Source organism: Cicer arietinum, chromosome 3 (assembly GCF_000331145.2).
Source record: "Cicer arietinum cultivar CDC Frontier isolate Library 1 chromosome 3, Cicar.CDCFrontier_v2.0, whole genome shotgun sequence".
NCBI classification, from domain to species: Eukaryota; Viridiplantae; Streptophyta; class Magnoliopsida; order Fabales; family Fabaceae; genus Cicer; species Cicer arietinum.
In genome coordinates this window covers 42,389,507-42,401,984 of record NC_021162.2, presented here as the reverse complement: position 1 = coordinate 42,401,984, position 12,478 = coordinate 42,389,507, and the positions used below count along the sequence as shown (strand labels likewise).

At 35.9% G+C, this 12,478-nt stretch overlaps 1 long non-coding RNA gene across 1 annotated transcript; it reads left to right on the top strand.

The window, feature by feature from the left end:
• Positions 1–10,963: 10,963 nt before the first annotated feature.
• On the top strand, positions 10,964–11,689 carry LOC140919577 (uncharacterized). Its single transcript, XR_012162270.1, has 2 exons — positions 10,964–11,082; positions 11,337–11,689. It is a non-coding gene; the product is annotated as an uncharacterized lncRNA (long non-coding RNA).
• Positions 11,690–12,478: the final 789 nt, after the last annotated feature.

Below are 12,478 nucleotides of genomic sequence, written 5' to 3'. Positions count from 1 at the left end.
TCAATAGTAGTCCTGAGACCAATGAAATATATGGAACCACCATTTCTGTAACACCCCGATTTTTAACAGCGTGAGTGTACTTTTTTTTTTTCAAAACAAATTCATAAAAACAAAGAAATAAAGAAGGAAATACTTTTGGATAAATATTTAAGTCGTAACATAACGACAAAGTCAACAAATATTTACAAGCAGCGGAATAGTTTTTGAAATCAAAATCCAAAGTATTCAAACATCAAAATACACCGAGGCTATGAGGCCTATCAGACATAGCTGATACCCCTAGGGTATTCTCGGCAGACACCTATACAAAAGCATTGTCCTGAGAATTTTAACCTCCCCACGTCACAATATTGGTATAGGTACAGTCTTCCAAATTTAAGAAAAGAAAGACATCTAGTCCCTATAAGTCAACCTAATCTGATCATTCTACAAAAAACTATACATCCCAGATGATCTCCACGCGCCCCGCAAGATCCTCCTAACACAGCTCCATTCAGGTGTGTCCAACTACCTTCCCATCTACAGGGTACTAACCGGTAGGATGGTCCTGGTTTTCATCTAAGGGCAAAGCCCAGATTTCAACAATAGTTGTAAAGGGTCACCAACCGAAATTAACAATTAACACATAACATTTATGTTTTTAAATGCACAAAATAACATTTCAACTAAGCATGCACCTTAAAAGGGTTTCCAAATGCCAAACATGCATAAACAAGGTTGAAAAAAATGAAGTTTCTAACAAAACTGCACTGTTGTATTCGAATACAACATCTTTGTATTCGAATACAAGGCTGTTACAACAGTCAGCAGCAAAAACAGTATGTCTGTATTCGAATACAGCCTTCTGTATTCGACTACACATAAGTCAGCAGCAAAAACAACATGTCTGTATTCGAATACAACCTTCTGTATTCGAATACACATCAAACAGCAGCAGAAAAACAGCGAAATTCAGCTTTTAAAAGGGTTTTGAAATCAATCAACACTTACACACAAATCCAAACGATCACACTCAGCAGTTATAGCACAATCACCATGACGACTTGAGTTTCGAAAAGGTTTTGCAATCAATCACACCTACACACAATTTCAAAACATTCACACTTAGCAATTATAGCACAATTACCACGATAACTTGAGTTTCGAAATGTTTTTGCAATCAATCACACTTACACACAATTCCACAACATCCACACTTGGCAATTAAAACACAATCACCATGACAACTTGAGTTCAAACACTCACTCATAATCTTGAATCAAACACGACTCGCGTGCCAAGCACCCTAATGCAATGCGTATATGCCAAAATGCATGGACTCGAAATTCTAAACCAAAACCCTCCTCGAAGGGTCGTAAATCATAATTGTACCGCCTATCACAGGCCGATGTACTAAATTACCGAGGTGCTACCTATCACGGGTCAACATGATTTACTAATAACGTAAATCGTAAATATACCGCCTATCACAGGCCGAAGTACTATTTACTGAGGTGCCACCTATCACGGGTCAGCACGATTTACCAAAAATGTGTAGTCTATCGCAAACCTTACACGATGCGACAATCCCCGCAAGGATAAGATGAACCAACAAATCACATAGAATCATCCCGTGGCCCATCCGGTCACCACTATCACCATGGCCCATCCGGTCGTCATGTACTATGAAATGCATGAGCATACTCATACTTTATCCATGACAATCATTAAGTAAATGCAGATATTAAAAGATTCTCCATTTTTAATACTCATTTAACTCTAACAATTTTCACGACAATTAAGTAACCGCAGATATTAAAAGATTCTCCATTTTTAATACTCATTTAACTCTAATGATTTTTAAATTTCACACAGAGCATACTCAGACATATTCTCAAATTCAATCCACAATTCACACCTAATCACATCAATTCATTTTTCCACAAAATCCACACAAACACATCTCAAAATTTATAATCTTAATTATGAGCACGTCAAACACGACAAAACAGAAAACATCACACAACCCACCACTCAAACACATCAAATTTCATTTCCTCAAAACACACATAGAAGAATCAAATTCCTTTTCCACGAAAACACTCATCAATTTCACCAAAAACCCAACTCCAAACTTTCACCCATAAAAGCATTAAATTCATTTTCCCCAAATCTGCATTTCAAACCCAACAAATTTATTTTCCACACAACCACAAATAATTCCCTAAATGCAAACTAAAAAGTTTGGAAGGATCCCTTACCTTTACGATAGTTCTAACACGCGATTACGGTACCATAATTAATTCCGGTAAAATCTTCGCTCGCGACGTCGCTTCCAAAGTTAGTTCACTAGCACCGTAGCGTGGAGGTGAGCAACTTTCCCTTCTATCAGTACTTGAAACGAAGCTTAGATCTAGGAGAAACGTGAAGGTTTGTGTTTGACGGTTTTGAAAACACCAACACCGTTTTTCTCTGTTTTTGAATCAAAGAAGAAGAATGAAGTTGAGAAATCCTTGTCTTCTTACCCACCAAGCCTTGGGTTCCTTTTCTTGAAGCAAAAGAAAGCAAAGAATGCAAAACAAGAAAAGAAAGAAGAAAAGAAAGCCTTGGGTTCCTTTTATTAAAATTACCATTTCAGCCCATAACCTCTCAAACCATTTGATAAAATATCTACTCTTGTCACAACTCAATTGATAGATACAATTTTCAGCAACCTGAGATATTTTTAACAAAACTGCCTAGAATTAAATTCTTTGTAACCTAAATAAATTATTCTTCGATGAATAATTTTAATCGGGGCATCAAAAAATATATTTGGGAATTAAACTCACAAAATATCAATAACTTGGCTAAAAAGCCTCAGAGTTCAATACCAAAATACACCAAATACATAAATTAGAATTTAAAACTATGGGTCTTACATTACTACCCCCCTAAAATTAGTTTCGTCCTCGAAACTACGCGTCAATAAACAACTCCGGGTGTTGTTCCCTCATCTTGCTCTCTAATTCCCAAGTCGCATCTCCAGTAGTTGGGTTCCGAATTACCTTGACCAACTAAACATCCTTGTTCCTTAACTGCTTAATCTTCCTGTCACCAATTCTTATAGGTAATACTTCAAATGACAAGTTATCCTTCAGTTGAATTGTGTCTGGTTTGATCACATGAGACAGATATGCAAGATATTTCCTTAATTGCGACACATGAAACACGACATGAATATTGGACAACATCGGAGGCAATGCAATCCAATAAGCAACCGATCCAATTCGTGCAGAAACCTGATATGGTCCAATGATTTTCTGAGTCAATTTCTTCGATTTCAAGGCTCTACCAACTCCAATAGTAGGCGTGACTCTTAGAAATACATGATCACCATGTTCGAATTCGAGAAGTCTGTGACGCTTGTCCGCATAACTCTTTTGACGATCATGTGATGTCTTCATTTTCTCTTTTATCTTCTTGACCTTATATGTAGTTTGTTGTACCATCTTCGGTCCTACAATCATACTTTCACCATCCTTATACCAGCACAAAGGCGTTTAACACTTGTGCCCATATAAAGCCTCATATGGTGCCATTCCAATACTTGCGTAGAAACTATTGTTGTAGGTAAACTCTACCAAAGGAAGTACATCATCCCAACTTCCTCTATCATCTAATACACATGCTCTCAAAAGATCTTCCAAAGACTGATTTGTCCTCTCAGTCTGTCCGTCTGTTTGTGGATGGTATGTTGAACTCAATATTAGTTTCGTTTCCAACGCTTCATGCAATGCTCCCCAAAAGTGCGATGTGAACTTTGGGTCGCAGTCTGATACGATACTCGATGGTACTCCGTGTAATCTCACAATCTCAGCAATGTAGATCTTAGTTAGCTTGTCTACCTTATAAGTGGTCTTTACCGGTAAAAAGTGTGCAAATTTAGTTAATCGATCCACTATCACCCATATAGAATCATTCTTTCTCCTTGTTTTCGACAATCCAGTTATAAAATCCATGGAAATGTTGTCCCACTTCCATTCAGGTATATCTAAAGGTTGCAACATTCCAGCAGGTCGCTGATGTTCCACCTTCGCTTTTTAACAAGTTAAACAAGTTGTTACAAACTCCGCTACATGTCTCTTCATTCATGGCCACCAATAATTTTGCCTCAAATCCTAATACATCTATGTTGCTCCAGGATGAATACTCAATTTACTCTTATGAGCCTCTTCTAAAATTGTTTTCCTCATATCTGCAATTTCTGGTACACAAATCCTTCCATTACATCTCAAAATATTATCCGATCCAATCTTAAACTTAGTCGTCTTCCCTTGCACTATTAGGTTCCTCTTCTCTTGAATTAAGACGTCATCTTGAGAATTCACAATGTCATCAAGTAGTCCACCCGCAATCTTAATGATTCTGAATTTCAAAATTCCTGGTGCAAATTCTACATTCAAGTGTAGGTCTCTAAATGCTTCCCACAACTCTTGTTGTCTAGCCATCACTGTTGAAGACACTGACACACTTCTTCTACTCAATGCATCCGCCACTCCATTGGCTTTCCCAGGGTGGTACAGTAGTGTGAAATCAAAATCCTTGAGAGTCTCCATCCATCGTCTTTGACCCATGTTCAATTCCTTCTGATCAAACAAATATTTCAAACTTTTATGGTCATTGAACACTGTGAACGTGCATCCATATAAATAGTGCCTCCAGATCATCAATGCAAAAACTACAGCAGCAAGCTCCATATCATGAGCAGGATAGTTTCTTTTAGAAATCTTCAATTGCCTTGAGGCGTAAGCTACAACTTTCCTCTGTTGCATCAGAACACATCCCAAACCTTAGTGAGACGCATCACAGTAAACTTCATATGGTTCTTATGATTGCGGTAATACCAATACTGGTGAGGTCGTCAATTTTTTCTTTAGTAACTGAAAATTTTCCTCACACTTCTCCGTCCATGTGAACGGTTGATCCTTTCTAGTAAGTTGTGTCGATGGAGCTACAATCTTAGCAAAACCTTGAATAAACCTCTTGTAGTACCCTGCTAGTCCTACAAAACTTAAAGTAAGAGTAATAACCGCACCAGGTTTGCACTCAACTCAACATACATGATAGAACTTGCTTTGTCATGCTTCCGTGAAGAAAGTGTCGTCTATCCCTTTTCATAGATATTTAATAACATTAAGCGCTTTCATAGTCGGTAAGAACGCCCGCTGCATTCAACATGATTTTGTTTACTATCAACAAAAGATTAAGGATGATCAATTCCTCAATTTGTCAATAAGTAGCCAACAACCATGATTGTGGCTTAGACTATCTTAACCGAACTGTAATAGCGCTCCTTTAACTTCGATAAAAGCCTCTTTCATTGATACCTAAGCACCAAATGCTATTCCAAATGGAATTCCTATCTTCTCAATAATTTCAGGGTGTTCACACCTCTTTGACAGTTATCAAACTTCATCCAGTCTTATCCTGAAATCTACCAGGTGAACATCTAATACTCTTATTAAAAAGCTCTCCACTTAGATCCTTACATGAATCGCCTGTCCGTCTAACGTTAATCCGTCTGTACTCATCATCTTCAAGTTACCACCAACAACATAACATCTATGTCCTTGGAACCACTTCATAAATCCCATGATGTCATGATTCGCTTCAACCCTACCTGGGAATTCGTCATTTCGAAGATCTTTTCCACTTCTTGAATCCACTTATCAGCTTTTTCTGAGTTCTCATCACCCTTGAACTTTGGAGGATGGTAACGAGGAAAATCTTCTAATCCTCTCGACTCAATAGAACAGATCTCTATTTCCCTCTTCTCCAGATCTCGTAGAGTCTTTGCAGCTGTCTGTGCAACAACAGAAACATCTATGTTATTCGTAGCTTCAACCATTTGATCGTCCCCATTGACGTTAACTCTTGTAGTGTCATCCCTTCTTAGATGCATTGTTTCCTCAAAACCATAATCAAGAACAAATCTCAACACCACTTAAGAGAATTCTGAAAATAACTTTCGACTACATCCACACATAATAACTACCTCTGAGGTGACAACTCAGACAATTTACCCCAACGCATGATCAGATAACGACTCCCAACCTACAGGTTGACCGACAATCTATAACCAAAACTCCATAGCCCCGAAGAAATCAAAACCAAAGCTCTGATACCACAATTGTAACACTCCGATTTTTAACAGCGCGAGTGTATTTTTTTTTTCAAAACAAATTCATAAAAACAAAGAAATAAAGAAGGAAATACTTTTGGATAAATATTTAAGTCAACATAATGACAAAGTCAACAAATATGTACAAGCAGCGGAATAGTTTTTGAAATCAAAATCCAAAGTATTCAAACATCAAAATACATCGAGGCTATGAGGCCTATCAGACATAGCTCATACCCCTAGGGTATTCTCGGCAGACACCTATACAAAAGCACTGTCCTGAGAATTTTAACCTCCCCACGTCACATCAAAAAGTGGTACATGGAACCCATCAAAATAAAATGTCAAGCTGACAATATTGGTATAGGTACAATCTTCCAAATTTAAGAAAAGAAAGACATCTAGTCCCTATAAGTCAACCTAATCTGATCATTCTACAAAAAACTATACATCCCAGATGATCTCCACGCGCCCCGCAAGATCCTCCTAACACAGCTCCAGTCAGGTGTGTCCAACTACCTTCCCATCTACATGGTACTAACCGGTAGGATGGTCCTGGTTCTCATCTGAGGGCAAAGCCCAGATTTCCACAATAGTTGTAAAGGGTCACCAATCAAAATTAACAATTGACACATAACATTTAAGTTTTTAAATGCACAAAATAACATTTCAACTTAGCATGCACCTTAAAAGGGCTTCCATATGCCAAACATGCATAAACAAGGTTGAAAAACGAAGTTTCTAACAAAACTGCACTGTTGTATTCGAATACAGCATCTCTGTATTCGAATACAAGGCAGTTTCAGCCGTCAGCAGCAAAAACAACATGTCTGTATTCGAATACAACCCTCTGCATTCGAATACACATCAGACAGCAGCAGAAAAACAACAAAAATCAGCTTTTAAAAGGGTTTTGAAATCAATCCACACTTACACACAAATCCAAACAATCACACTTAGCAGTTATAACACAATCACCATGACGACTTGAGTTTCGAAAAGGTTTTGCAATCAATCACACTTACACACAATTCCAAAACATCATTCACACTTAGCAATTATAGCACAATCACAATGGCAACTTGAGTTCAAACACTCAATCATAATCTTGAATCAAACACGACTCGCGTGCCAAGCACCCTAATACAATGCGTATATGCCAAAATGCATGGACTCAGAATTCCAAACCAAAACCCTCCTCGAAGGGCCGTAAATCATAATTGTACCGCCTATCACAGGTCGAAGTACTAAATTACCGAGGTTCTACGTATCACAGGTCAGCACGATTTGCTAAAAACATAAATCGTAAATATACCGCCTATCACATGCCTAAGTACTATTTACCGAGGTGCCACCTATCACGGGTCAGCACGATTTACCAAAAATGTGTAGTCTATCGTAGACCTTACATGACGCGACAATCCCCGCAAGGATAAGATGAACCAACAAATCACATGGAATCATCTCGTGGCCCATCCGGTACCACTATCACCATGGCCATCCGGTCGCAATGTACTATGAAATGCATGAGCATACTCTGACTCTATCCACGACAATCATTAAGTAAATGCAGATATTAAAAGATTCCCCATTTTTAATACTCATTTAACTCTAACGATTTTCACGACAATCATTAAGTAACCGCAGATATTAAAAGATTCCCCATTTTTAATACTCATTTAACTCTAATGATTTTCAAATTTCACACAGAGCATACTCATACATATTCTCAAATTCAATCCACAATTCACACCAAATCAAATCAATTCATTTTTCCACAAAATCCACACAAAGACATCTCAAAATTTATAATCTTTATTATGAGCACGTCAAACACGACAAAACACAAAACATCACAACCCGCCACTCAAACACATCAAATTTCATTTCCTCAAAACACACATAGATGAATCAAATTCCTTTTCCACGAAAACACTCATCAATTTCACCAAAAACCCAACTCCAAACTTTCACCCATAAAAGCATTAAATTCATTTTCCCCAAATCTACACTTGAAACCCAACAAATTTATTTTCCACACAACCATAAATAATTCCCTAATTTACGATAGCTCTAACACACGATTATGGTACCGTAATTAATTCTGGTAAAATCCCCGTTCACGATGTCGCTTCCAAAGTTGGTTCACTAGCACTGTAGCGTAGAGGTGAGCAACTTTCCCTTCTATCACTTCTTGAAACGAAGCTTAGATCTAGGAGAAAAGTGAAGGTTTGTGTTAGACGGTTTTGAAAACACCAACACCGTTTTTCTCCGTTTTTGAATCAAAGGAGAAGAATGAAGTTGAGAAATCCTTGTCTTCTCACCCACAAAGCCTTGGGTTCCTTTTCTTGAAGCAAAAGAAAGCAAAGAATGAAAAAGAAGAAAAGAAAGAAGAACGAGGCAGATGAACTCGCGAGCAGGGAGGAAGCTTCTCTGTTTCTGTTTTTCCTTTCCTTTCCTTTCTTTTCCTTTTCTTTTCCTTTCTTTTTCCTTTTCCTTCCTTTTTTCTCCAAATATATATATATAAATTAATTATAACTTAACAAATATCTAAAAATATCTAATATTTATTAAAATTACCATTTCACCCATAACCTCTGAAACCATTTGATAAAAATATCTACTTTCGTCGCAACTCAATTGATAGATACAATTTTCAGCAACCCGAGATATTTTTAACAAAACTTCCTAGAATTAAATTCTTCGTAACCTAAATAAATTATTCTTCGATGAATAATTTTAATCGGGGCATCAAAAAATATTTTTGGGCATTAAAAATCACAAAATATCAATAACTTGGCTAAAAAGCCTCAGAGTTCAATACCAAAATACACCAAATACATAAATTAGAATTTAAAACTATGGGTCTTACAATTTCCAAAATGGTACTACCCAAATGTTACACCCCAGATTTTTAATCAAAAACGTTATTTAAAAAAATATACTTATTTCTTAGAAAATTTATGATTCTTTTTTAATACTTAACATTTATTCATTTTAAATAATTAGTAACAACCACATTATTTAATATCATTAAGAAAAAATTTATTCAAAATTTAAAACAAAGTAAAGAAAATTATTCTTAACAGAAGGGAACCACTTCCGTATTTCTAGAATTCTATTACATTTTAAAAGTTTGTGACGAAAGATTAAAAAGAACTTAGAAATATTGGACAATTCTATTATGACAAAATCGTCTTAAAAAAAAACTCATATTTACCCCACGTTCACCACACGTCAATACTCATTAACTACTCTTGAATCTCCTCGAACTCATTAGTACATAAAATATTGTGGTAAGGTTCAGTTTTTTTCCATCATCCACATCAAACTAAAGAAAAACATATAGAAGAATAACACAAAATATATAAATGTAAGAACTTCCAATTTAAAAGAAAGAAATGTGCAAACCGGCAAATTGTGTATCAAAATATATGCATAATGAATGCTCCTAAAACTATATGATCTGGATATAAACATGCCACTAAGGAAACTTCCACACAGATAGATCATCCATACCAATGGGGAAAACAAACCTGCCACTAAGGCAACTCCCACGAAGATGCATATGCCATGACATGAAGATATAGTATCAAATAAATATATTCCCACACAACCCACTAAGAATCATGTCATGTGCATTCAAAATCACTTTTTAAAATCATCACCTTATTCACATATCATTAAGAACACATACACGTATCCATATCCATATCATGAGTATCACATATTCATAGACAAATAATCATAAAAATTATGACTCTCACCACATATACATAAAAATAGAAACTTGATATCATATAGGGCATAAAAATTAACACTTTAACATATATAACAAGAAAATTCACACTCCAACTAATATACATCATAAAAGTTAAAACTTTATCACATATAAGGTAAATATTCAAAGTTTATTTCATATTCATCATAAAACTACAATGTTATCACATATATCATTAAATTTCATACTTTACTACATAGAAGTCATATATTACAATTCAATCTCAACAAAAATTGGGGTTTTATTATTTTAATCCATTAGTCTACATTTATTCCTTTTAAAATATAAGTAGTCACGATTATTTATTTCATGTCATTCAACCAACGATCTAACTATAATTTATGTGGGGAAAAGCCCTTACCTAGGCCGCTTTTCTTCCTAGTACAAAGCACTACGCCAAAAACTGCATTTTACAGCGCCCATTTTACAGCGCTTGCTAAACACAAGCGCTGTTGTAATTATATTTTAAAAATAACGGAGCCTTTTACAGCGCTTTTGTTCACAAGCGCTGTTGTAGGTCATATAACGTTTGCGCATAACGTTATAAGGCGTTTACAACGCTTGTCATAAAAGCGTTACTGCATTTTACAGCGCCCATTTTACAGCGCTTGCTAAACACAAGCGCTGTTGTAATTATATTTTAAAAATAACGGAGCCTTTTACAGCGCTTTTGTTCACAAGTGATGTAAAACAAGCGCTGTTGTAGGTCATATAACGTTTGCGCATAACGTTATAAGGCGTTTACAACGCTTGTCATAAAAGCGTTGTAAAATGAAGCGCTTTCACGTATCATTTACAGCGCTTTTTTCACAAGCGTTGTAAACACATGCGCTTCCAAATATTTGAACTACCTAATACATCGCTTTTTTCACAAGCGCTGTAAAATACATGCGCTTTCATTGAATTTAACTACCTATTACAGCGCTTTTTTCACAAGCGCTGTAAACTACATCTTTCAAATAATTATATACGTTGGAAACCCTCATATCCTCTACATCTTTCAAATAATTATATACGTTGGAAACCCTCATATCCTCTACATCTTTCAAATAATTATATACGTTGGAAACCCTCATATCCTCTACATCTTTCAAATAATTATATACGTTGGGAACCCTAATATCCTCTACGTACTGTGCGGCCATCTACGTTGTCTAAGGTATTTTTTACACATGATCTGTTATGTTTTGTTATATATATATTAAATCTACTAAAAATTGTTATATATATATATATATATATATTAAATCTCTTCTACACATGATCTGTTATGTTTTGAAATTGTCAAAAATTGTCAAAAACTCATACCACATGATCTGTTCTGTTTTGAAATTGTTAGTTGATATTGGTTTCTTTTTGAAACTTGTTGATATGTTTTGAAAGCTTATTATTTTTGTTACTGCATTTATATAGGTGGTATAATATGGATAGGAAATGGATTTCAGCCAATCGATTGTCAAAAGAGTATGAAATTGGAGTGAAGGAGTTTGTTGAGTTTGCAGTGAAGAATGCAAAAGATCCAAATAGAGTAGTTTGTCCTTGTTTAAAATGTTGTTTTGGAAAACGTGTTAGAGAAGATGAATTAGAAGGACATCTAGTATGTAATGGAATTGATCAAAGCTACACATGTTGGATAAGACATGGTGAGAAAAAAAAAAAGGAAACATTAATTTTGAGAATAGTTCGACATATGCTTCAACTGACTTCGATACAGATACATATGAGCCGGACCGAGTTGATGAGATTGCAAAAGCAGTTGAAGAAGATCTTCGAGATTGTCCTAAAATGTTTGAAAGTTTGTTGAGTGATGCAGAGAAAGAATTATATAATGGTTGTACTAAATTCACAAGACTGTCAGCGATATTAAAGTTGTACAACTTAAAAGCGAGTAATGGATGGTCTGATAAAAGCTTTACAGAATTATTAACACTCATAAAAGATATGTTGCCAGATGATAATGAACTTCCCAGTCGAACCTACGAGGCTAAACGGATTTTGTGTTCTATTGGAATGAGTTACGAAAGGATTCATGCGTGTCCTAACGATTGCATTTTATTTCGAAACGAATATGAACTACTTAAGGCGTGTCCGAAATGCAATGTCTCTCGATATAAGAAGAAAGAATCTACTCCAGCAAAAGTCGTGTGGTATTTTCCTATAATACCAAGATTTAGGCGCATGTATCGCAGTGAAGAAGATTCAAAACACTTGACATGGCATGCAGATGAAAGAATTAGAGATGGAATGTTTCGACACCCTGCAGATTCCCCACAATGGGCAAAAATTGATCACGAGTATCCTGAATTCGGGATAGAGTCAAGAAATCTAAGACTTGCACTTTCTACTGATGGAATGAATCCACATGGTCTTCAAAGCATCTCACATAGCACGTGGCCTGTGATTTTGGTAATATATAACCTACCTCCATGGTTATGTATGAAGCGTAAGTTTATGATGTTGTCTCTGTTAATTTCTGGACCCAAACAACCGGGGAATGATATCGACGTATACTTGACTCCTCTAATCGAAAATTTAAAAAGTATGTGGGAGACAGG